The following is a 24047-nucleotide window of genomic DNA, read 5'->3' as shown; positions in this document are numbered from 1 at the left end:
CTCCTCCTCCTGACTCATAACGCTGGCTCCAGATGCCCACCCCCGCTCATAGTGCTGGCTTCTGTCTCTTGCTAACTTCTTTTCAGAAGACACCTCAATTTCTCTACCATTTTTGAGTGGAAAATTGTGCATCTTATAAAGGAAAAAATACGATTAATTGCATGCAGTTTGTAAAATTCAGAAATCTTATTATTCCTGTGTATTGTCATGATTTGCATAATATCTGCGCTATGTTTAAATTTACATTTATTTTCTTATATTTTGTCTTAAGGTACCGTCACACATAGCGACGCTGCAGCGATACCGACAACGATCCGGATCGCTGCAGCGTCGCTGTTTGGTCGCTGGAGAGCTGTCACACAGACAGCTCTCCAGCGACCAACGATCCCGAGGTCCCCGGTAACCAGGGTAAACATCGGGTAACTAAGCGCAGGGCCGCGCTTAGTAACCCGATGTTTACCCTGGTTACCATCCTAAAAAGTAAAAAAACAAACGCTACATACTTACCTTCCGCTGTCTGTCCTCGGCGCTCTGTTTCTCTGGTCTGGCTGTGAGCGCCGGGCAGCCAGAAAGCAGAGCGGTGACGTCACCGCTCTGCTTTCCGGCTGACCGACGCTCACAGCCAGAGCAGGAGGAGAGCAGAGCACAGCGCTGGAGGACAGACAGCGGTAGGTAAGTATGTAGTGTTTGTTTTTTTACTTTTAGGATGGTAACCAGGGTAAACATCGGGTTACTAAGCGCGGCCCTGCGCTTAGTTACCCGATGTTTACCCTGGTTACCAGCGAAGACATCGCTGAATCGGTGTCACACACGCCGATTCAGCGATGTCTACGTGGAGTCCAGCGACGAAATAAAGTTCTGGACTTTCTTCCCCGACCAGCGATCTCCCAGCAGGGGCCTGATCGCTGCTGCCTGTCACACTGGACGATATCGCTAGCGAGGACGCTGCAACGTCACGGATCGCTAGCGATATCGTCTAGTGTGACAGTACCTTTAGATATATTTTCTGCACTCTTATCTGGCAATGGCATTTAGTTGGTTACATAGCAGTTTGGGTGGGCATGTTCACAAGTAGGCTATGAGACCGAGGCATGTCTACCTATGCCCCTGAATCATATTCATTTTGTTGTATACATGTGCAAACTAATTCTTAGACAATTTTTTTTAACATGAGAAATGGCCATGCCATCATTCTACATTCCTTTGTTGATAGTCATTCCTTGCCCAAATACTGCATTTCAATACAACATAGCAGAAAAATCGACTCCCTTTCGTAGTGATGGACTCCACAGATACGATGAGTATTAATTCTTCTTATTCAGATTAAAACAACGCATATCAAGACCGCACAGCTCTCATCATCAGACATTTGCCTGACGGTAAGCAGTTCATGTTGTTTTAATATTAAGGAATACGATCGGTGGCCCCTATGATCGTGAGGGCCTGATCGTCACCATCGTGACTCAAGGTCATCATGACGACTTCCGGGCAGCATGAAGCTTCTGACAGTTGATGGTAGCACTGTATTGCAATGATGGAGACTTGCAATAGAGTCAAGCTGCGATAGCAGTGAAAGTTAATTACCCATATAGGGACTACGTGAAAAAGAAAAAAAAAATAAACCTTTAAAAAAAAAAAAAACTAATAAAGGATAAACAAAATACTGTATATTCCAATACGTTGTAATATTTATGTAAAAATAAAATAACAAAAACGCACAAATTCGGTATTGCCGTGTTCATAATAACCCTCTCTATAAAACTGTCACACTTGTTAACCTCTTCAGTGAACACATTAAAAAAATAAATAAAACTGTAAACTATGTATTTATATTCTTCCTCCCATAAAACACGCTAGTACTCAGCGAGGCCATCTTTGTTTACAAAACTGACCATCGCTCTGTGCTAAAATCTTAATCATGTGAAATGAGTTTTATGTGCACTACAGCTTCCAACAGTTCTAACCACTTCAATTTATCCACAATGAAAATATATCGTTTAAAACCGTTGTACACTACGGTGTACGCGAGGTCTAAGTAGGATTCCTCTCTAAAGATTCTACAGTGGAGGCAGATGTATCTCCCTTCCCCAACTATCTTAGGCTACTTTCACACTAGCGTTAACTGCAAACCGTCACAAAAACGTATTTTTCCCGAAAAAACGCATGCGTCAAAAAACTGCAAAACGTATGCAACGCATACAGCATTTCGACGGATCCGTCGCAAATCCGATAAACTGTTCCGTTGAAATGCTGGATGCGTTGCATACGTTTTTACCATCCGTTGCATTTGTTTTTACGACGGATCCGTTTTTAAAATGGGAGGCACCAAAATTTGATTGGCTACTGGAAACTAAGGGAAATCTATATACTGACTGTATTTACAGCACATCTTTGAGGGTTTTAGTTTAGTGGCAAGGATGGATGGTGTAATTGGGAGGATTTCGAGTTTGGTTACTGAAGTTATATTTGAGACGAATCGCCTGGATATCATAGTGCGGGAGACGGAGGCGGCAGCAGAAAGACGGAGGATGCAACGGAGAAGGCGACGATTCTGGATACATCCAATCAATGAGCTGCGGATGACCAGGGGTGTCCAGTCCACTCTTTATCTGGAGTTGCGGTGCAACCCACAGAAATTCTACAATTATGTACGGATGAGGATGGAACATTTCGATTTTTTTGGTTGGAAAACTAGAGGATGTCATCCAAAGGCAGGACACAAGGATGAGGCTTGCCATCACACCGGCGGAGCGGCTCCTGGTGACACTGCGGTAAGCATCTTTTTTTTATGTCATTGGTCATATTGAATGTTATTACATGCTGCAGAGAAAACTGCGCTGATATATTGCGCACCATTTTCTGCATCATGTAATTTGTTGGTTTGTTTGAGGCCATTCCACTGCTTTTTTTGGTTGATGGTCTGTGCAATTTTTTTTTACATTTTTTTTTTTTTCTTTTTTTTTTCTGCAGCTTCCTAGCTACGGGTGAGTCTTTGACTTCACTCCATTTCCAATTCAGGCTGGGGATTTCCATAATTGGCGGAATTGTGAAGGACACATGTCATGTGATTTGGGACACTTTACAGCCGGAGTATATCCCACAACCAACAATGGAAATCTGGTTGAGAAGTTCCGAACGATTTGAGACAATTTGCAATTTCCCAAATTGTGTTGGTGCCGTGGACGGCAAACATTAGGATTGCTAAACCGGCAGGAACAGGATCAGAGTACTATAACTATAAAAAATACTTCTCCATTGTACTCATGGCTATTGCTGACGCCAACTGCCGATTCCTTGCTGTGGACATAGGAGCGTATGGCCGGTCCAAAAAAAAAAACTCTGCAATGGGTCGCTGCCTGTATGGAGATACATACAATTTCCCGCCAGCAAGACCGCTCCCAGGAACAAGTGAACCAGCCATGCCATATGTGTGTGTAGGTGATGAAGCCTTTCAACTGTCGCCGCACCTACTGAAACCATACAGCAGCCGTGAATTACACCGTACCAAGCGGGTTTTTAATTACCGTCCTACCAGAGCAAGAAGAGTGGTAGAGTGCTCTTTCGGTATATTGACGGCAAAGTGGAGAGTTCTGCTGACTGCAATAAAACTGGAAACAAAAACTATAGACGATGTTGTCAAGGCATGTGTGGTGCTCCATAATTTTGTTATTTCAAAGGAGCCTGTTACCTTGGATGACGAACAATTGGAGACATCCTTGTGGGATTACCGCAGTGCCTCTGTTCGCTCCACCAGTTCTGTTACTATGATGAGGGACCAGTTTGCGGATTATTTTTTGTCACCTGTTGGGCGGGATTCCATGGCAAGACATGATTGTGTGACATGTTTTTCTTGGCGTTTGGTGTTTGTCAAAATTGTGTTTGTAGCAACCAAAAAAAAAAAAAAAAAAATCCACAAATTGTGGTTTGCTTGCTAATATAAAACCATTTTGTTATACCTTTTAAAACGTCTGGTGTTTCTTTTCACTTAACCTTTAATAGTTACCTTAATGAATCAACACACACACAGTAGATTGTAAACCAGAAATATTTTTATTACAAACCTTTTTTTTTTTTAAATTTTCAAAACATTTTTTTTTCTTGTAAAAATATAATTTTGTAATAACAAGGAAAAAAATAAAACAGTTTACAGGTCTTGGTAGTGTCGGGTGGAGTAACTATGGGAGGAGGGGCTGGAAGGTTGGACCACATCGGTAGGTGGGATTGGGGAAACCCTACTTGTTTGTTCTGCAGAAGGGTGTTGTAAAGCATGAGGCTGACCAGAGGGGGGTGTGTTGGGGTAGTTGTGTAACTGAATGGTGAAAAGCTGGGAAAGGAAGAAGAAGAAAATACTGGGGAATACATTGGGTTTGTGGGCCTGGTTTGGTAGTGGGACTGACGCTGATATTGTGGGGCATGATGTGGAAATGGTGACTGGGATGTGTGGGGGTAGATTGGGGTTCGTTTATTACCTTGAGCAGAGCGTTATGGCAGCTATTCATTACCCGCATCTGCTGATCAAAAGAAAGCTTTTCCATGCTCCTGAGCATGGATTGAAAAAAAAGATTTGCTGGAGCTTGACTTGCATCTAAATGCAGCCTATCCAAGCGACTGCTGATTTCATGGTGGTTTTCACTCATGCGTGATTGCACCATGCTGAAACCAGCAGTCACTTGTTCTCCCAAAACTTTAAAAGAATTTTGGAAGCCTGCATTTAGATGCAAGAACTCAGGAGCATAGCTCCTTTCCTGACCCCTCTGATGCTGCCGCCACGAACCTAACAGTGGTGTAGAGGTGGCAGGGTCAGAGGGGTGGGGTAAAGGGAATGCTATCTGTTGACCATCAGATGCGAGTAAGGAAGGCTGCGCTCCACTGGTTGAGGTGGATGAAGTGGATGAAGTGGAGGGGACAGAGGGGTCAGAGGTGTGGGGCCTACCGATGTGGTCCCCGGTGGCGGACTCAGGAGGGATCGCTCCAGAGGGCGCAGAGAAAGATGCAGGCGCACGGTGGCTGGAGTAGGTGCTGTGAAAGAAAAAACAATTAATATATTGATATGGAAAAGCCCGGACTGAAACAAAAGTTTTGTGATTAGACAGGTTAACATGGTTATTACTGGGATGTTTAATACTTACACTCGACTCAGCATGGTTTGCCTCAGGAAGGAGAGGGCAGGGGCGTATCTATAGCTCTTCTTCTTCCTTCCTGCTGAGCCACTCGCGGCCTGCATCTCCTCGGTAAATTCCCTCTTAAAGCGATCCCTCAGTGACCGCCACCGCTTCCTAACCCTGCCACCTGTGAAGACAGGAATGAAGAAAAAAAAAAAAAAGGTAAATGCAAGACATTACATTCAGCTCTAAACATCACTGAAAAGTGAATACTTACATAGTTTGCTCTGCTGCTGTGGAAGAAGGTCCTCCCACCTCTGAAATATGTTCCGGCATACTTCCAACCAGAGCCGACGGGTGACACTGGTGTCAGCATGCCTGCGGTCAGCCATGTTCCACAGCGGCTCCCGCTCGCGAACCTTCTTGATGAGGGCTTCAATCTCTGTCATCGTCTTCTGCGGGAGCACGCTGTGAAGCCTGTGAGAAAAAAAAATAAGAAAAAATTAAAAATTAGTACACTGAAAAAAAAAAAATGACCAATCGAACCCCCCCAAAAAAAGCAACTTACTGATGGCCGACCGCGGCGATGAGTCTGCCGACTCTGGGAGTGCCTGGGAGAACCTTCATGGTGTTTAGCAGCAGCAGCAGCAGGATACTGAAATAAAGGAAAAAAAAAATTAGCTTGAATGTATGTATGTTTTCTTGGTTCCGTTGTATCTGAAAATCTGTTTCATGCATGGTGCTGGTGTATGGTGTGAAGCAAGTGATTCACAACTACTTACACTTGGTTCCTCCTCCACTTGTATATCTCCACCCATCTCGGTCCCTTCTGACAGCTCCTCATCGGATTCTGTTTCCTGTGTAAACATAATAAATGCATGTAGTGAATAAAAATTATGAAAATTAAAAAAACAAAAACAAAAAAAAATTTGGGTTATTTACTTACCGATACACGCTGTTGCTGTGGAGGAGGGCTGCCAGAAGAGGACATTGTGTTCCTGTTATGTACGGCCGGTGGCTGTGGACCTGGTGGCTGTAGACCTGGTGGCTGTGGACCTGGTGGGTCTGTAAGTTAAAAAACACTTGCAATCTGCTCTACACATTGAAGTAGCAGATTTGGGGTCTTCAAAACTTACTTTCAATAATTTGATGATGCGATCCTGGTGGCTGTGGTCCTGGTGGCTTTGTCCTGGTGCCTGTGGACCTGGTGGCTGTGGACCTGGTGGGTCTGTAAGTTAAAAAACACTTGCAATCTGCTCTACACATTGAAGTAGCAGATTTGGGGTCTTCAAAACTTACTTTCAATAATTTGATGATGCGATCCTGGTGGCTGTGGTCCTGGTGGCTTTGTCCTGGTGCCTGTGGACCTGGTGGCTGTGGACCTGGTGGGTCTGTAAGTTAAAAAACACTTGCAATCTGCTCTACACATTGAAGTAGCAGATTTGGGGTCTTCAAAACTTACTTTCAATAATTTGATGATGCGATCCTGGTGGCTGTGGTCCTGGTGGCTTTGTCCTGGTGCCTGTGGACCTGGTGGCTGTGGACCTGGTGGGTCTGTAAGTTAAAAAACACTTGCAATCTGCTCTACACATTGAAGTAGCAGATTTGGGGTCTTCAAAACTTACTTTCAATAATTTGATGCGGTCCTGGTGGCTGTGGTCCTGGTGGCTGTGGTCCTGGTGGCTTTGTCCTGGTGGCTGTGGACCTGGTGGCTGTGGACCTGGTGCCTGTGGACCTGGTGCCTGTGGTCCCTACTCTATCTGCAATATAATAAGTATAATGGATTTATAGTTAGACCACCCCAGAAATAGGTAATGTTCAGCAATAAACACCCTGTTAAATTGTGTAAAATAGGTGAACACCCAAACCCAAAAACAGGTGCACGTTATACCATTCTTTTCCATGTCCCAAAAAAAAAAAAAATGTAAAAATGTGAGACACCTTTAAAAATATTTTTAAGTTTAACTTAAAAAAAAAAAATTACCTCCCCCAAAAAACCTTTTAAAGGATAGCCTTTATTAAAAAATGAACCCTCAACCAACTGCATGTGTAACCATTGGTACATACACCTGTTTTAAATTTACCTTTATGAAATTATACTACGGACAATTTTTTAATAAACATTTTATTTATTTATTTATTTATTTTTTTTAAATCACAATGGAGCAGAAATGCTCTTTATTTTAAATACACGTACATCAACTGCGAATGGTTTCAACAGTAAATTAAAAAATTAACACTTTTTTTAAAAAAAAAAGCACTGACACATTCTAACCAAAAGCTGCAGACCACTAGGCTTTGCAATAATACATCCGATTAAAAAAAGAAAAAAATTCACACATGCTGCACAAACCACTATACTAAAGGTACCGTCACACTGAACGATATCGCTAGCGATCCGTGACTTTGCAGCGTCCTGGCTAGCGATATCATTCAGTTTGACACACAGCAGCGATCAGAATCCTGCTGTGATGTCGTTGGTCACTGCAGAAAGTCCAGCACTTTATTTCGTCACTGGACTTCCTGCAGACATCGCTGAATCGCCGTGTGTGACGCCAATTCAGCGATGTGTTCGCTGGTAACTAGGGTAAACATCGGGTTACTAAGCGCAGGGCCACACTTAGTAACCCGATGTTTACCCTGGTTACCAGTGTAAAAGAAAAAAAAAAAAAAAAACCTTCATACTTACCTTACGCTGTCTGTCCTCGGCGCTGTGCTTTCCTGCACTCACTGTGAGCACAGCGGCCGGAAAGCAGAGCGTTGACTTCACCGCTGTGCTTTCCGGCCGCTGTGCTCAAAGCCAGAGCAGAGAAGCAGAGCGCCGGGGACAGACAGCGGAAGGTAAGTATGAAGCGTTTGTTGTTTTTACATTTAGGATGGTAACCAGGGTAAACATCGGGTTACTAAGCGCGGCCCTGCGCTTAGTAACCCGATGTTTACCCTGGTTACCGGCATCGTTGGTCGCTGGAGAGCTGTCTGTGTGACAGCTCTCCAGCGACCAAACAGCAACGCTGCAGCGATCCGGTTCGTTGTCGGTATCGCTGCAGCATCACTCAGTGTGACGGTACCTTTAGTAAATACATCAAAAATCAACATTAACCAATATGGCATTGACAAATGCACATGCAACCAACAAGACGCACACAAACATACCTGCAAGCAGAGTCATAACGCAAGCATAACACATGAACAGGCGTAATATTGACGAAGGCATAATAAGGTGCAGGCACGTGAACACATACATACAAAAGCACACAGCAGTACAAAAATACACACACACACACACACACACACACACACAGCAGTACAAAAATACACACACACACACACACACACACACACACACCAGTACAAAAATACACACACACACATACTCGTCTTTGCTACTGTCTGTGGACACCCGTCTGGATCACCCCTTGTGTGGACGTGCCTTTCCAGAGGCACCATCAACAGGAGTTTTTGATATTTATGTTATAAAAAAAATTGTGATTACAGATATCACTTGAGATTTTCAATTATGTGAAATAAAAAGTTTGACCTGAAACTTGCCATCTTTGTGGGGACTGTTTCTGGTAGGGTCAACCATGTGGGGACATCCATAGACACACACACACAGTGTCATGGTTTTACTACCATCTGGGGACTGTCAGCACTTTGAGGACATCCATAGACACACACACACAGTCATAGTTCTACCACCATCTGGGGACTGTCAGCACTTTGAGGACATCCATAGACACACACACACACACACACACACAGTCATAGTTCTACCACCATCTGGGGACTGTCAGCACTTTGAGGACATCTATAGACACACACACACAGTCATAGTTCTACCACCATCTAGGGACTGTCAGCACTTTGAGGACATCCATAGACACACACACACACAGTCATAGTTCTACCACCATCTAGGGACTGTCAGCACTTTGAGGACATCTATAGACACACACACACACAGTCATAGTTCTACCACCATCTGGGGACTGTCAGCACTTTGAGGACATCCATAGACACACACACACACAGTCATAGTTCTACCACCATCTGGGGACTGTCAGCACTTTGAGGACATCTATAGACACACACACACAGTCATAGTTCTACCACCATCTGGGGACTGTCAGCACTTTGAGGACATCCATAGACACACACAGTCATAGTTCTACCACCATCTGGGGACTGTCAGCACTTTGAGGACATCCATAGACACACACACACAGTCATAGTTCTACCACCATCTGGGGACTGTCAGCACTTTGAGGACATCTATAGACACACACACACACAGTCATAGTTCTACCACCATCTGGGGACTGTCAGCACTTTGAGGACATCCATAGACACACACACAGTCATAGTTCTACCACCATCTGGGGACTGTCAGCACTTTGAGGACATCTATAGACACACACACACAGTCATAGTTCTACCACCATCTGGGGACTGTCAGCACTTTGAGGACATCCATAGACACACAGTCATAGTTCTACCACCATCTGGGGACTGTCAGCACTTTGAGGACATCCATAGACACACACACACACACACAGTCATAGTTCTACCACCATCTGGGGACTGTCAGCACTTTGAGGACATCTATAGACACACACACACAGTCATAGTTCTACCACCATCTGGGGACTGTCAGCACTTTGAGGACATCCATAGACACACACAGTCATAGTTCTACCACCATCTGGGGACTGTCAGCACTTTGAGGACATCTATAGACACACACACACAGTCATAGTTCTACCACCATCTGGGGACTGTCAGCACTTTGAGGACATCCATAGACACACACACACAGTCATAGTTCTACCACCATCTGGGGACTGTCAGCACTTTGAGGACATCCATAGACACACACACAGTGTCATAGTTCTACCACCATCTGGGGACTGTCAGCACTTTGAGGACATCCATAGACACACACACACAGTCATAGTTCTACCGCGGTCTCCGGCCCGCGCGCACTGATTGGCTGAGGCCCAGCCTGGGGGTGGGACCGTGGACGTCATAATGACGTCCACGGAATCCCGCTTCAGACCGGGTCTCGGTGCCAATCTTAGCGGCTCCAGGGGCTCCGTGGGCACTGTATGACCGGCGCGCGTATGCACGCCGACCATACAGTGTGCGCTCTGCCGTGTAGCAGGGACGCTCTGTCCCTGCTGCCCGGCGCGTCCTGGTACGAGCCCCAGGACGGGAGCCATGGAAACCCATGTAAACTATTACATGGGTTTCCATGAATATGTTAAAAACAAATTTTTTTTTAAAAATAAGTATATTGCAAATATACTTATTTTAAAAATAAAAAAAAACTTGGGCCAACCCCTTTATTAACAGGAAAAAAAAAGGAAATTGTTCTTTAAACTGAACAATTATCGACCAAATAGTTGCTATAATGACCATTCACCAATTATCAGATCATATGTATTTGCCGCCAATGCACACAGGCAGACAAGCCCTTATTTATTTGTTCATTCTCTCCATGGAAAAAGGCCATTTATTTTGTGAACATTAATGAATATATACCTGCTGTATCCGATTCAGAGGATTGATCATCTTCCGACTCTATCTGCAAGTCAACGGTTTCTAAAAGAAATGATAAAAATGACTAAAAGGACCAAATATACTGTAGAACAGGGGTGTCATACTCCAGCCCACCAGGACCACTAACAGGCAATGATTTCCTTGTGGCTGATTGCAATTAGCGATGAGCTTATCGAACCAAACATGTTCGATTTCCGCACTTTGTCGGACATCGAGCATGTTCGATTCTATTTGACATATCGGACATTTTCTGCAGATCCGAAAATGTCCGATATGCCATTCTGCACAGAGGTGCGCCTCTGTGTAGACACATCGGCGTGTGTGTGAGGAGCGCAGGGCCCGCCATGATCTGCCATTCCCCTGCATCTATCCATAAAAGGGCAGGGACGTCATAGCCATTTCATCAGTCACATGGCTGGGACTCCCCTGTATGCCCCTTTATGGGGAGTGCAGGGGGAGAACAGAGACGGGAGCCGCTGGCAGGTTTTCACTTCACAGGTGTGCCCTGTCAGGTTTAATAAGTGGGATTTCTTGCCTTATAAATGGGGTTGAGACCATCAGTTGTGGTGTTCAGAAGTCTGGTGGATACACAGCTGGTTTGATGCTACTTGATGTTTTTTCCAACTGTACTTTGTGACACTGAAAGTTTTCCAATTTTTCAGACTGACCTTCATTTCTTAAAGTAATGATTGCCACTTGTTTTTTCTTTAATTAACTGCTTTTTAACTTAACGTACCGTCACACTAGCAGATCTCTGCAGCGAGATCGCTGTGATGTCACGGATTTCCGTGACATCACAGAGACCTCGCAGCCAGGTTGCCGTGTGTGACGGCGCCTTCCGAGCAGCCCCCTGCTGCGGGATCGCTGCTTGGCGAAGAAAGGTCCGTACTTTTCTTCGGCGGGGGGCAGATCGGTGTGTGTGACGCCATCAGAGCAACGGCATCACACACGCACCTATGGAGCGCAGCAACGCTACAGCGACCTCTGGCTCGCTATAGCGCCGCTGTGGAGAGGTGTTTGACAGCTCCACAGCGATGCGGGACAGACGCTACAGCGATCCCGGGGCGGCACTTATCGCCGTCGGGATCGCTGTAGTGTCTGTCAGTGTGACGGTACCTTTAGTCTGTACTGTATATTTAAGGGCTATATAGTGACAAAATCTGTTTTACTGGATTTGCACATATTGCTTCATTTCTATGTTTAGTGTGTCCTTAATTCTAATGAAATGTAAAGTTTAATATTTAAACTTACCATTTGGATCAATATTAATATCTTCCAATTTCTTCCCTTTAAATTTGGCCATTGTTCCTTTTTCAAGAGCCATCAAAATTTTGCTGATCCTGGCAAGTTGCAAAGTGCCTTCTGGAAGTCTATAATATTGCCGATGCACCCTTATATCATGTCCCATAAAATCTGCCAGTTGGTCTAATTCAGTATCATTTAAGTTTAACACTTTTGATGTAGTGGCAATGTGCTTCCTAAGCCTTGTAGATGAGAGTGCGTTTGGGTTTTTTGCTCCACAGTCCTGAGCAAAAAATCTTATGCAATCTGAACCTCTGAAATACGATGATGACATTGGTCTTGCAAAAAAGTAGGGGTTGTCTTCGATCACGCCACATTCTGTCCGCTTCTGTACAAGAAGATCCATCGAGCTCTGCATTGTTGGGGTCAACAGAACTGGGACTTTTCGCCCTCTTTTTCCTTTTATCTCCAGCCTTAAGAAATGGTGGCAAAGTTTTTTCTCCAGTTCGGTAAGTGCAAGTGCCACATCATCGTGCAGATCAGAGGTATCTCGATTAATATAAGTAGTAACCAACATCTTTGAGACCTCCCCTTCTCGTCTTCTATTAAATAATATGATTTGTGAAAGTGTCACCTTTGAAAGTAGAGCCCAGTTTTTATTTGTAGGATTGGTTTCCAAATTGTTTTTGAATTCATACTGTTTTGTATCGAGGTATAGGTGCATTTTTTTTTATGTCCTCAGTGAAGGGTAACACTTGTGGAGCGTTCCATTTGGCTTCCTTAAGTGTTCTCAATGCTGCGAAGGAAATTAACTCATTCCATCTAGTTTCATAAATTTTTCTAAAATTTCTTGCATTGTCCACCAAAACATTTATCCCATCCATCAGTCCTCTACATTCTAATATACTAGAAATTTTTGTCAAACTATGACCAAGTTTAAGTGCAAGGGAAGGCACTTTAAAAGTATGTCTTATCATTGTCATACCCTGCAACCTCTTTCACAGCGTCCACCACATGAAAGAAGTTAGAGGGTATGATGAAATCCTCTACTTTTAACAGCGAGGCATTTGTATTTTTTTTGGCTACTAACAGTAACCGTCCGACTTCCCTGAGCTTTTGCCGAATATATTCATGCTTGTCCAAATCGGACCCAATCTTGTTATAGAACTGCTGTCCTAGCTGCATTATGCAGCTATCATTTTTTATAGCAGTAAATATCTCGTCTTGCATCATCTTTGTCAGAAGCTTCCAAAAACCACTTTCAATACCTGATGGTACTGGTTGAGCAAAGGCGCACAGAGCCTGAGCTCTATTTTTGCCCGGTTGGTTACTTTTTTATTTAAGCGGACATTTTTTCATGTGTCGCCACATGTATTTTCTTGCAAAAAGGCCCTGACAGTTGACACAATGCAAGTAGTTTTGGGAAGCTTCGTCTTTCTTTGGTTGCTTACAGGGAACCAAAACTCCAGATCCAGATTGAATTGACGTACAATTATGATGAAAGTTCCCTCTGTTACGGAGGTGCAGAAAATGTAACCTCCTTTCCTTCGAGCACTTGGGGAACATCAGCGCCTGTGCCACTTCAGGCTCATTATTATGAACATGCTCCATGTGTCTTGAAATTTTGCAAAATGCTTTTTCACAATATAAACAGTATTGTTTTTTATTATATACCCTTGTTCCATGTTCTTTATTTGAAACAGCGGGGACCGATACTGGACCAGGCCTCTCGTCTATTTCTTCACCACTGGTGTCATCAGAAAGCACAGCATTTGGGATAGAGTCACCCCTTTTCTCTTTTATGCCTGTTTTGCTTTTCTTCCATGGTACCGCCTCACTGTTGCTGCTGTCATCTGAACTCTCTTCTGTAAGGTCAGGAACATATTCCGCTTCACTATTATCCAGTGAGTAGTCAGAATCGTCATTATAGCAGCTTATATGTTTCATTTTCTTTAATGAAGGGGGAGAAAAAAAACACAATAGCCATAATAGTACCGACAAAGTTAAATTGACAGGACATTGAAGGCTGCAGAATCTGTAACCTTCCATATCTGGATTCCGCTTTTACAGGCTGAGATAGAGAGGGATAAAGATCTGACCTCTCCATATGCTTTTGTCCCCTCTGAAAATGCAGAAGTGCTGCGGAAAGGTCAGAAGCACAGCACCTGTAAGCAGCAGATTCCCCATAGAGATTGCATGGCACGTTAGCACTCCATATATGGAGCAGTCAGATCTTTATCCCTCAGTATCTCTGCCCACAAAAGCAGAATACACATATAGAAAGCTAGGAACATAGATGTGAACATACCATGCTTCCCCAAAATAAGACCTACCACGAAAATAAGACCGAGTGCATGTCTATGGGGATGGCCAATATAAGGCATCCCCCTGAAAATAAGACCTATTGGGGCCCCGTTCCCCTGGCCATTTCAGCACTCCCACCCCCAAAGCGCTAGACCCCCTGCACTCCCGCCCCCCTTCCCCGCAGGCTTGCCGCGCTCCATCTCATGCTTCTGATTGGGTCTGCACTTCCTGGTAAGCTGATCTGTTCTCCATAAAAACAAAATGGGTCAGCTGACCCGATCAGAGCGCAAAGACTGAAGCACTGAGGCTGATTGCCATGGAGTGATGTAAATAAGCACTGACTGGGGAAAAGCAAGTTGAGTAAGGGACACTCTGCCGCTGCGGTCATTACTGCGTTCCCCATGCCAGACCCCAGCATTGGTCATGGACGGGGGGAGTGGACAGGTGACTGCCACTGTGGACACTGCTGCTGCACTTCCCCTGCTAAACCCGGGCTGTGCTAGAGGCACAGGGAAAAGAAGCTGCAGGCATTTCCCACACTCAGCTTACATGCGGGTCAACGATTTTTCCCACTTTTTGAGGGTAAAAGTTGGGGGAGGGTCAATTTATACACGAGTATACAGGTTCTTCAAAGTAGCCCCCTTTTACTTTGAACACTCTTGGAATTCTCTTTATGAGCTTCAACAGGTAGTCACCGGAAATGGTTTTCCCTTCACAGGTGTGCCCTGACAGGTTTAATAAGTTTGACTTCTTGCCTTATAAATGGGGTTGGGACCATCAGTTGTGTTGTGCAGAAGTCTGGTAGATGCACAGCTGAGAGTCCTACTGAATAGACTGTTAGAATTTGTATTATGGCCAGAAAAAAGCAGCCAAGTAAAGAAAAACGAGTGGCCATTAGTGATGAACGAACACTTTGGAGGTTCGTTGATCCGAATAGTTCGTTTGCAACCAATATTTTTAAACAAACTATTCGTCCAAAAAACAAACCTCCAACGAACCTTGCGGTGTGTAAATCGCGTATATACGTGATTTTATTCTGTATTGTGTATGTACTGATGTCGCTGGAGCGGCTCCAGCTGTCATCACAGTCGGCGGAACCGCTCTATGAGCAGGTCAATGGCATACAGAGTTCTAGCAGCAGACACATCTCTACAACATCTATCTTCAAGTCAAGGATTTTCTGCGCACACAAGACTGACATTTTACTGCATAAAACAGACTTATCCAATAACATACAAGCCATTGACAGTATAGTTTGAACTCTACTTTTACCTGGGTAGTCTCTAATGAAGATTTTTTGACTTTATGGGGTGGCTGTGCAACATCAGGGCTAGGGCTATAGCTTTTGTCCACCTCTTGAGAGTTTGGGGAGGAAGAAGCTGGAACGGTTTCTTCAACCTAATTAGGAAAATAGAAAAAATAAGTTCTCCCTCAGCTAATCTTCAAAAACAAGTACAGAACATGAGTACTACATTTACAAATGTCATTGTCCCCACAAGGTCCTTGACCTGAATGTTTTAGGGAAAATGTGTAATATGTCTTAGTTGTGCGTCCCCAGAAAGTCTTTAACCTGAAAAGTGTAACCCGTCCCCACACGGTGCAATACCTGAATGTTGTTGGGCAAGTGTGTTAAGTGTCCCCAGAAGGTCCTTGACCTGAAGAGTGCAAGTGTCCCTACAAGTTTAAACCCTTCACGACCTGCACCATATGTATGGCGCTGGTCGGTAAGTGATGGATGCAGCAGGATAGTGAGTCAATCCCACTGCATCCAGTAGCAGACAGCTGCGATCGGCCGTGAGGCCAATCATTGCCATTTAACCCTTTAAATGCTGTTGTCTTTACAGACACCAGCATTACAGAGCTCACCTCTGAGCAACATCTTAGATGACACCAGAGTTGAGTGCGCATTGCAGCTGGGGGCCTTCTGAAGGCCCCCATGGCTGCAAGCCATCGCTGTAAAGGTGGCTTGAGCAATGGCTGCCGAAATAATGGTATAATGCAATGCTTATATGCTCTGTACATGTGTCTTCAATGAGGGAGATGTTGGAACTGTTTAGTTAGGCTGGAAACAGACAGGCATTTTGCCATGCGATGTTCGCATCGCCACCACGCCTGTATGTCCCAGAGTGGCCGGCAGATCACTATCTTTGTGACAGCTTCGTTCAGGAGCCCCGGCGCCACGCAAAACACTTATCTGTTCCCGGCTGTAGTTGTATGTATTTAATGGAAGGAATAAATCTTATCTTATATCTAAAAAATATATACCTCGTCTCTCCAAGGCCAATCACTATTCCCATAGTTATAGGTTATTTCATCACCCGGGTTGATGTCCCTGATAGCAAACAGGCATAAATGAGGCTTCCCATTGTGAATAAATGTTTTCATTCTACAGTTTGGGCTTTTATGCTCATCGTTTGCTAATCTTCCAAACGAACCATCATCATTTGCTGCATCAATGCTGATTGAGAGACCAGGGGAAAAAAAAAAGGATACATGAATCTTAGTTCGCAGAAATAGCTGAAGATAATATCAATATATTTCCAATTATTTTAATCGGTATTATGGTTACAGGATAGGATAATCTGATCTGTGGTGGTCTGACCACTGGGAGCCCTTACTGATCACCAGAACGGGGGTTCTGTAAATGCCAACTTCACCAGGTGACAGCGAGGGAACTGGAGGTAAGGTGAATAAAAACTACACCCCCAAGCCCTCAGGAATAGCCCCATAAATGTAGTTTAAGGTTAAAGGGTTATTGTCATGTTTTGGGGGTTTTAACCACTACTTACCTGTTCCTCACTCCAGTCCCGGTGCTCCAGGGGTCCCTCGGGCTTCTGCATTGCATCGGGCTGCTTGTTGCAGCAGCCCGATGTTCTTTGTTTACTTCTGCGGCGCAGCCCCCCTCCGCTTCCGGATTGTGCTGCGCCGTGGTGTCTTCTGGGCCCCGCTCATGTGATCCGCTGTGTTATATGACGTAATATGACGCGGCGGAGCCTGGCAAAGACCAGGAAGGGTGGAGTCTTTGGTAAGGATAACACCTCCTTAAGGCGGTTTACCTACTTACAAAAGAAGAACCTTGGGACCTCTTGGGAGCACCCGGACCATTGTTAGGAGCTGGTGAGTAGGGGTTTTTAAAAAAAAAAAAACGCATTAGGCGACAATAACCCTTTAAGAGTTATTCTTAATAGGTTTCTTTCAAGCTATAACTTAAAGGACTGTCACGAAAAAAAAAAAAAATCCACTCCTCTTACCATGTTTCCGATGCATCTGGGCTACCCCGGTCCACAGCGCGGCTGTTCCATGCAGCCCCGGTGGCTGCAGTGCTTGTATAAGCACTGCAGGCACTTTCTGGTTAAGATTGGCACACAGTGCCCCGAGTACGTCTGGGCCGCTGTGCCAGGCTGCATCAGATGAATGAACGCTCAGTGTTTCTTTATCTGATACACCCAACCACAAAGGTCTGCACGGACCGCTTCCAGAGCATGGTAAGCTGAGTGAATTTTTTTGTCAGTTCTCCTGTAACCTAAATGAAATAAAAGCTTTAGATAACCATATTTTGTAGTTTTATCAAATACTAGACAAGCAACAAGTTTATTACTTACCACCATAGTTTTTCATTCCACTTAAACTCAAACATAAAAACATGAAGGCAATCTGGGTATTTAACAAGACGCTTCTCTTTTTCGGCCATCGTGATTAACTCTCCTCTGTATTCAAGGACAAAATCCCCTTTTTCCATTGGGCATAAAGCAAACACTCCCCTTCCTACAAAATTTGTCATATTGGGGGAAGAGGGTGGAAAAAAAAGTGCCAGTCAGTCAAATACATGATAAAATAGGGCTAATTTAGCGCTAGAACACACGGCTTTTTTTCTTGGGCCAAAATCGATTTTCAGGTTTTTTTTTCCCCCACACAATGCACACAGTGCATTGAGAATTCTCAGTAGAGAAAAAAAAACACGTGTGTATAGAAATTAACGCAAATTTTATAGAACATGGCAAGTTTTTTTTACCCGCGATTTTCACTGGCGAATTTCGCAGGTAAAAAAAAAGCAAATGTGTTTTAACCCATAGAAAACAATGGGCAACGAATCTAGCTGCAAAAAAAAAGCTGGAAAAAAAAGCCCGTGTGTTCTGGTCCTTATGCAAAATTTAAACCTCAACGTACCTTTAGATTTATTTATGAATTTTATGGTCAATTCATCTTTGTCCTTATATTGTAGAATATGCGATATGGCATCCTTTTCTGGATTTATTTTTCTTCTACTCATTGCAAAATTGGATCTAGAGAAAGTAAATTTTAATAGCTTTATTCATAGTATGTCGGAGTCCATTTAGGAGTTGTTAAAAAAAGTGGTCCGACTCCTAAAATACATAGTACCGTATATACTCGAGTATAAGCCGACCCGACTATAAGCCGACCCGACTATAAGCACTTACTGTACTTTTGCCTCAAAAAGTGGTAAAACATATTGACGCGAGTACAAGCCTAGGGTGTGAAATGCAGCAGCTACTGGGAAATTTCAAAATAAAAATACAGTAGATAGCAATAAAATAACATTGAGGCAGAGAAGGTATAAGAGGACTACAACTCCCAGCCTGACCAGGGTGTTGTTACATATTATAGGAAGTATAAGGGGAGAGGACCGCAACTCCCAGCCACTACCCTCCACTATGTAATGCAGCTCCTTCCCCTCTAGCTGCCCTGCTAGCACTGACATGGACACCAGCTGGTCAGTGCCCTCTGCTGCTACATACCCTGGTAGAAGCAGCCATGGGTGTGTGTATATATATATGTGTATATATATATATATATATATATATATATATATATATATATATATATATATATATATATATATACTTTTTCAGCATAAAAAATGGGCTGAAAAACTTATACGCGACTATATACAGTATATTGGATCCAGTTAGTTCAAAACAGTATAACGTTTTTCTGTAGGCTAGAAAAAGATATAAATTAGGCTGTATTCACAATACCGTAAATACCCCCGTATATACGGCGTTTTTTTGCAGTCACCATAGACTTCTATGAGTTCACCTTGGGCCCCCCTGCGCACTACCAATCGGGGATATAGCTATGTTTCGTGCTAGCAGCGGGCACACATCACGCAGCGTTGTGGTTTGTGACATACTTGTGACGCACACGATGCGACCAGTCCCTGCACACAGCGGCTGGATGCATCGTGTCTCGCTGTCAGATGCGGGACCACCGCAGGAGTCGCGCGAGGAGAGACTCCCCTCATTCGACTTCCAGGAGGGGTGACGCGTCGCGTCAGAAGATATGACATGGCACCCGACAACGCTTAAACATATAAAAGACAGGAAAAAAAACACACACTAGTAGCGCTGCTTCTAGAGGGAAAGAATAGTAGGTGGATCAATCTCCCAGATGGAGGGCGCAGGTATATAGCTCCGTTGGTGTGACCAAGGAGTAATGGAATCATTAGCAATTAGGATAAAAAACAAGCGCTCAGTGTCCAGCTACTTACTTCACCGAGGGACAATCGTTACAATCGTCCCTCGCGCCGGGTTGCAGAGTAGAATACTGTTCGGAGGCTGGATACTTCAAAAATTATTTGGGCAAATACATTTGACAAAGAGGGGCACAGAACCCCTTGAAACGTTATGTGCTGAAATCTACCTTGAAATAAAGAATAATTTTTGAAGTATCCAGCCTCCGAACAGTATTCTACTCTGCAACCCAGCGCGAGGGACGATTGTAACAATTGTCCCTCGGTGAAGTAAGTAGCTGGACACTGAGCGCTTGTTTTTTATGACAACGCTTAAACATCACACATCGGGCGCCCGTTACGGTGAGCGTCACAATGTGTGACACCACCCTAAGAGACCCCTGGGTGGCTATTCTGGTGTCAACAGTTAGGCCATGTTCACACTGGGCGGAATACAGCCGTATTTTTCAGTCGGAATTGACTGCTAGAATTCCGCCGGTAAGTCCGATGCACTGCTTTTGACATCGGATTTACTGGCGGAATTTGATTGCGCAAAATTGCCCGACAATTGACCTCAATGGAGTTCCGCGACGTAACAGAAAAAAACAAAAAACAAGAACATGCAGCGGAATGAAAAATCCGACAAAGCCTTCCCTCAGGGTGACTCTAGACATAGTTTTAGCGCAGATAACACCAATAGCGACAAAAATAGCAAATCGCCATGACATTTCTCTACACACTGCCAGCAATAAGGAACCCCGATGTGTCATTGCTACTCGCTCATTATGACCATACTTTGTCGCAAATCTCCTGCTGTGATGTGAGGTTTAGAGCACGAGAGTGAAAACGATTTTACCATTGTACTGTATAGACCAGGCTTCCCCAAACCTGTCCTAATGGGCCGCCAACAGGTCATGTTTTCAGGATATCCTATCAAGACAAAACCTGCAGCATTTATGAAGCTCTGAGAATAAGGAGATCACCTGTGGCATACTAAGGCTAGGTTCACACTTGGCGGATTGCAGCCGGATTTTAATGTCGGATTTGGCCGCTTGAATTCCGCCGGTAAATCCGATGCACTGCATTTGGCATCGGATTTACCGGCGGAATTTGACAGCGGCAGTTTGACAGTTCATTGCCCCCGTTGGAGCTCCGCAACGGATCCGGACGCAACAACAACATGCTACGATAGGCTTTTCCACACTTGCGGCCGAATCCGGTCGCAAAAATCCGGTGCATCGTGTGCACAGGGAATTACAGTTTTACATTGCTGCCAATGATTAAAAGGACCGCAGCTGATCCGCTGTGCGGCCAATCCAACCGGACAATCCGGCAGAATTTCGCCCTGTGTGAACCTAGCCTAAAGAATGGGAGATTTCTACTCACTCATGTCTGTGTACAAAGGTTCTGTTCAGACACGCATATTTTCAGCTGTATGTATGGCTCGTTTTTGCGATCCCCATAGACTTGTATGGGGCCGCAAAGACCTCTGCCGGGTAGTGTTGGGCTTTCCGAAACAGATATGTTCGGAATTCCGAACATAGTCGGCAAAAAAGCGTTCGGAATTGCGGTTCGGAAGCAATTCCGCACTTTTGCTTTGTTCGGAAGTGCATTCCGAACAAAATATGTTCGGAATTCCGAACAAATCATTAACAGTGTTCGAATTAGCGAGCGCTTCGAAATGATCGCTGTTGCGAACGCAATTGCGAACGCCTTTAACAGTAAAGCAAATGTTTGCTTCTACCATTTGGAAGCACCGCGATTCCAACGGCACCATCCGCAGAGCTCTCGGATGCTCCCTCGCAAAGTTACGTGAGTTCAAAGTTCTTACTTTGCTATGTACGCGTCAAGCAGTTCTGTAGCAGAAGGGGTTTTGTAACCCCAATATCTCTGTGACCACATGAGATAGATAACCCCCAATTTTCGGTTTTTAGAAGTACTAATTTGCTGTGCATTTTGACACCTCCCTGGACTCTCTGCGATGCTCGCTTCTAAAATCGGAGCCGGGTCACTTTTTGTCCAAACTGAGCCCATGAACATGGTAAGAAGGCATGCCTGTTTGGCTCTCATTCTGATGCAACTTGAAGCCCTGGCAGAAGTTTATTTCCTTCAACTATTCGGACGTACCGCGAGTACAACGGAACCATCCGCAGAGCTCTGGGATGCTCCCTCTCAAAGTTACGGGGGTTCAAAGTGTCCCCCCCCCCCATCCGAAGCCTTTGCAGGCCGGTGCATATGCCTATTTTTAGGCCCCTATAGCTCTCCTGCTACACTAGATACGTAATTCCAAAAAATATGATAAAATACTTGGCCACCCACTGAACAATTTGAGACCTCTCTGGAGTCTCTGGGACGCTCGCTTCCAAGATGGGAGCCTGGTCATTTAGCTGAAATAGACCAGAAAATGACTTATATTTTCACTTCCCTTTTTTGTTCTTACCATGATGCCAATTGACCCTTTGCCCGAAGTTTGTTTGCTTCTACCATTTGGAAGCACCGCGATTCCAACGGCACCATCCGCAGATCTCTCGGATGCTCCCTCGCAAAGTTACGTGGGTTCAAAGTTCTTACTTTGCTATGTACGCGTCAAGCAGTTCTGTAGCAGAAGGGGTTTTGTAACCCCAATATCTCTGTGACCACATAAGATAGATAACCCCCAATTTTCGGTTTTTAGAAGTACTAATTTGCTGTGCATTTTGACACCTCCCTGGACTCTCTGCGATGCTCGCTTCTAAAATCGGAGCCGGGTCATTTTTTGTCCAAACTGAGCCCATGAACATGGTAAGAAGGCATGCCTGTTTGGCTCTCATTCTGATGCAACTTGAAGCCCTGGCAGAAGTTTATTTCCTTCAACTATTCGGACGTACCGCGAGTCCAACGGAACCATGGTCAGAGTGCTAGTGTGCTGCAAGTTCGAATCTTGCTGCTGACAAGAACGCAGGAGGAGGAGGATGGAGGATGGTGTAAACAGAAGCCTTTACATGTTCGCACCCGCAAATCTTTCACTGAGTGACAGCCATTTGCTTTACTGTTAAAGGCGTTTGCAACTGTGATCATTTCTAAGCGCTCACTAATTCGAACACTGGTAATGATTTGTTCGGAATGAAATGTTCTGTTCGGAATTCCGAACATTTTTGCGATTCCGAACGTTCGAATCCGAATCCGAACGCAATTGTGTTCGGTTCGGAATTAATTCCGAAACAGACATTTTTATGTTCGCCCATTCCTACTGCCGGGCCCCGTGCGGCCAAAAGCCGCAGAAAGAACGAGAATGCTCGTTCTTTCGCGGGCTCCATTCATTTCAATGGATCCCGTGGTTTACACAGGGGGAAGAGAGACTTCCCTGTGAGCCGGCCTCGTATTCAGCAGTGTCCCTGTATCCAGCGGCCATATGGGGCTAGGGAATACACGGATGTGTGAATACAGCCTTAGGCCTCGTTCACACTTTGCATATTTGCTGCGGAATGTCCACAGCGCATAGTCTGCACCAAAACATCTGGATTTGGCCGCGGCATATAATTGACATGCTGCGGCCGGTGAAAACCACGGTTGCGGTAGAATCTGCAGTGAACGCAGCAGATTTGACCTATGGTCGACCCGCTGCGTTTATTCCGCAATAAATACGGCAAGTGTGTTTTTAGCCTAAGGGTGAATTTACAGGTACAGAGTTTGTTCTGGTTTTTCCTTACGGATTCTGTAGGGAAAAAAAGGTACAGACTCAATACTATTGAAATCCTTCCGCACAGCAAGGACGCACAGCCACAGCATGTCATTTTGCAGCTTGGAATCCGTGCAGCAAAGTGACATGTTCAATGAGAGGTTAATAAGGACTATATGATGTATAAGGCTAGGTTCACAAAGGGCGGAATTCCGCCGCATTGTCCAGTCGGATTGGCCGCTCTAATTCCGCAGGTAAATAAGCAGCACTGCTTTTTGCTGCGTATTTACCTGCGGAATTTAGGTGCGGGTTTTTGCCCATACATTGCCCCCGTCGAAGCTCCGCAACGGATCCGGACGCAACAACAACATGCTACGGAAGGCTTTTCCGCACTTGCGGCCAAATCCGGTCGCAAAAATCCGGTGCGTCGTGTGCACAGGGAATTACAGTTTTACATTGCTGCCAATGATTAAAAGGACTGCAGCTGATCCGCTGTGCGGCCAATCCGACCGGACAATCCGGCGGAATTTCGCCCCGTGTGAACCTAGCCTCAGCAGAATTGGTGCTGGGTGATGTGTACATTCAGCTCCCCTCCCCCGTCTGTGCTGCTGCTGGTGTTTCTTTACAATATTGATACATTCTACAGCAAGAGGTCTTCTGATCACCTAGAAACACACAGCGGGGGATGGGAGATTTCTACTCACTCATGTCT

The 24047-nt window shown here is 44.7% G+C and overlaps 2 long non-coding RNA genes across 2 annotated transcripts in view; one reads left to right on the top strand and one right to left on the bottom strand.

Moving 5' to 3' along the window:
• Positions 1-24047, top strand: part of LOC138658189 (uncharacterized) — a 176501-nt gene that overhangs the window by 63089 nt on the left and 89365 nt on the right. The window lies entirely within an intron of this gene.
• On the bottom strand, positions 10532-15595 carry LOC138658188 (uncharacterized). Its single transcript, XR_011317381.1, has 3 exons — positions 15480-15595; positions 11913-13853; positions 10532-10703 (listed from the first exon to the last, which is right to left on the bottom strand). It is a non-coding gene; the product is annotated as an uncharacterized lncRNA (long non-coding RNA).

Source organism: Ranitomeya imitator, chromosome 1 (assembly GCF_032444005.1).
Source record: "Ranitomeya imitator isolate aRanImi1 chromosome 1, aRanImi1.pri, whole genome shotgun sequence".
In the NCBI taxonomy this organism is placed as follows: domain Eukaryota; kingdom Metazoa; phylum Chordata; class Amphibia; order Anura; family Dendrobatidae; genus Ranitomeya; species Ranitomeya imitator.
This window is presented reverse-complemented; position numbering and strand designations above follow the sequence as displayed.